The following is a 3371-nucleotide window of genomic DNA, read 5'->3' as shown; positions in this document are numbered from 1 at the left end:
TGTCCACTCGGATCCCTTCTGATGTTCCCATTGTACCTTTACTAAAGGTATTTCCTTGTTCCGTAGAATCTTCTTCTTCCTTTCCAAAATAGTCACTAGCCTCTCGACATAGTCTAGGTGCTCATCGACCTGAATGTCATCTAACGATACCACTGTCTCCTGGTCCATAATGCATTTTCGCAATTGCAAAACATGAAATGTGTTGTGGATCCGGCTAAGCTCCTCCGGAATCTCTAGCCTATAAGCCACCCTGCCAACCCTGACAATAATCCTAAACAACCCAATGAAGCGAGGACCCAATTTTCCCCTCTTCCTGAAGCGGATCACACCCTTCTAGGGTGAGACCTTCAGAAGAACCATATCACCCACCTGAAATTCCAGCTCAGATCGGCGTCGGTCGGCATAACTTTTCTACCAGCTCAGAGCGGTCTGCAGTCGCTGTCTAATCTGTTGTATCATTTTGGTAGTTTACAGAACTACCTCTGTCCGACCCATCACTCTGTGCCCAACCTCGCCCTAGCAAACTGGGGTCCTACACTTCCGCCCATACAACAGCTCGAAAGGCGGGGCGCCAATACTGGAATGATAGCTGTTGTTGTAGGCGAACTCTGCAAGCGGTATGTGGGAATCCCAACTCCCACCGAAATCAATAATGCATGCACTCAACATATCCTCGAGGGTCTGAATGATCCACTCACTCTGCCCATCGGTCTGCGGATGGAATGTCGTCCTAAAATGCAGTCTCGTACCCAGTTTCTCATGGAACGTCTGCCAAAAACAGGAAGTAAACCTGACATCTCGATCAGAAATGATAGAAACTGGAACCCCATGGCGAGAGACAATCTCTCTAACATATAGGCCGGCCAACTTCTCTACCGACGAACTCTCCCGTATGGCTAGGAAATGGGCACTCTTGGTCAATCGATCCATGATGACCCATATAGCATTGAACCCCCTTGCCGTCTTCGGCAACTTCGTGATGAAATCCATTGTGATCCTTTCCTATTTCCACATGGGATTCTCTAGAGGCTGTAACTTACCATGCGGCCTCTGATGCTCGGCCTTGAGCATCCTACAGGTCAAGCACCTCTCAACAAACCAAGCGATATCTCGCTTCATACCAGGCCACCGATAACTCGAACTCAAATCACGGTACATCTTGGTGGCCCCCGGGTGGATCGAAAAACGAGACTTATGAGCCTCCTCCATCACTGTCTGCCGGACCCCTCCGGACATCGGAAACCAAACCCAACCGTATCGGGTCAACAACCCGCGGCTATCCTGAACAAACTGGGTGCTTTCGCCCTTAATCCTCTCCAACCTCCAGTTCTTTGGCCTCATGCCCTCAATCTGAGCATCTCTGATCAAACCCACCAGTGGGGAATCCACTGCTATCCTCATACACCATCCTGGGGTCGACGACCTAGCTGACTTGCGGCTCAGAGCATCCGCGACCACATTTGCTTTATTAGGCTGGTAAAGGATCTCGCAATCATAGTCGCTGACCACATCCTGCCACCTGTGTTGCCTCATGTTTAGGTTCGGCTGATCCATGATGTGTCTCAAAGTCTTGTGATCCATGGATATAGTACAACGGACCCCGTACAAATAGTTCCTCCAAATCTTGAGAGCGAAAACCACCACTCCCAACTCAAGATCGTGTGTAGGGTATATCGTCTCTTGCGGCTTCAGCTGTCGCGACGCGTAGGCTACCACTTGTCCCCTCTACATGAGGACTGCCCCCCAAGCCAGTAATGGATGCATCACAAAATACCACAAAATCCTCCACTCCCTCGGGGAGTGTCAACACTAGCACCTCGTATAAACACTGCCGGAGGGTCTCAAATGCCCTCTGCTGCTCGGGGCCTCACCGGAAATCCACCCCTTTCCTCGTTAGACGAGTGAGGGGTATGGAAATCTTGGAGAAATCATGAATGAATCTCCGATAATACCTTGCTAAACCCAAGAAACTCCTGATGTATGAGGGAGATTTCGGAGTCTCCCGCTGCATTACCGCCTCCACCTTGGCCGGGTCGACCAAAATCCCCTCTTGGTTAATGAGATGTCCGAGGAACTGGACCTCTCGTAACCAAAACTTGCATTTCGAGAACTTGGCATACAGCCGTTCTTGCCTCAGAACTCCCAGCAGCTCCCTAAGATGCTCCTCATGCTGCTCTCGAGTCTTGGAATACACCAAGATATCATCTATGAACACAATGATCGAGCGATCAAGCATCGGTCTGTAGACTCTGTTCATCAGATCCATGAACACCGCTGGCGCGTTGGTGAGCCCAAACGGCATCACCACGAACTCGTAATGACCATAACGAGTCCGAAACGCGGTCTTTTCCACGTCCTCCTCACTCACCCTGACCTGGTGATATCCTGATCTCAAATAAAACTTGGAAAACCAAGACGCACCCTGCAGCTGATCAAACAGATCATCTATCCTCGGGAGTGGATAACGGTTATTCACCGTTAAGTTGTTCAGCTCCCTATAATCAATGCACATCTTGTGCGAACCGTTCTTCTTCCTGACGAAAAGGATTGGTGCTCACCAGGGTGAACTACTCGGACGAATAAACTGCCTGCCCAGCAGCTCCTGCAACTGAGATGATAGCTCCTGCATCTCAGGTGGTTCTAGTCGGTACGACGCCTTGGCGATAGGGGCCGCACCTGGCACTATGTCGATCCTAAACTCAACCTGGCTCTCTGGAGGCACTCCGGGTAACTCCTTCGGAAACACATCAGCAAATTCCCTCACTACCGGGACTTTACAAACTGATAGCTGCTCTCTAACCCACGTATCTACCATATACGCCAAATAACCAACACACCTGCGCTGAATATACTGTCAAGCCCTGGCCGCTGAACAAAACCCTGATCCCAAACTGGTGCCCTCACCATATACTACAAGTTCTCCCCCACTTGGGGTTCGAACCACCACCCGCTGTCCCTCACAGTCGATCATGGCGCCAAAACGGCTAAGCCAATCCATCCCTACAATCACGCCTACATCCCCCCATGGGGATAGGAATCAAATCTATCGGGAAGGACACCCTGAAAATCTCCAACTCGCATCCCCGATATACCGAAAAGCAGAAATCCCATGCTCGTTGACGATCGCAACTCGCAACAGACACTCAAGATCATCTATCGGCACACTGAACCCTCTAGAGAAGGTCTGAGATACAAACGACCGACTCGCCCCTGAGTCAAATAGTACCAAAGTAGTCAAAGAATTCTCTAAAAACGTACCTAATCACAGGTACAATCAATAAGCATCACACAAAAACAATAACTGAGTCAGAGAATAGAAACGTACCAACAACCACATCTGGTGCTGACTTGGCCTCCTCGGCCATGAGCTA

Source organism: Lactuca serriola, chromosome 3, assembly GCF_051521515.1.
Source record: "Lactuca serriola cultivar US96UC23 chromosome 3, Lser_US96UC23_V15, whole genome shotgun sequence".
Classification (NCBI taxonomy): Eukaryota; Viridiplantae; Streptophyta; class Magnoliopsida; order Asterales; family Asteraceae; genus Lactuca; species Lactuca serriola.
Note: the sequence above shows the minus strand (reverse complement) of the source record.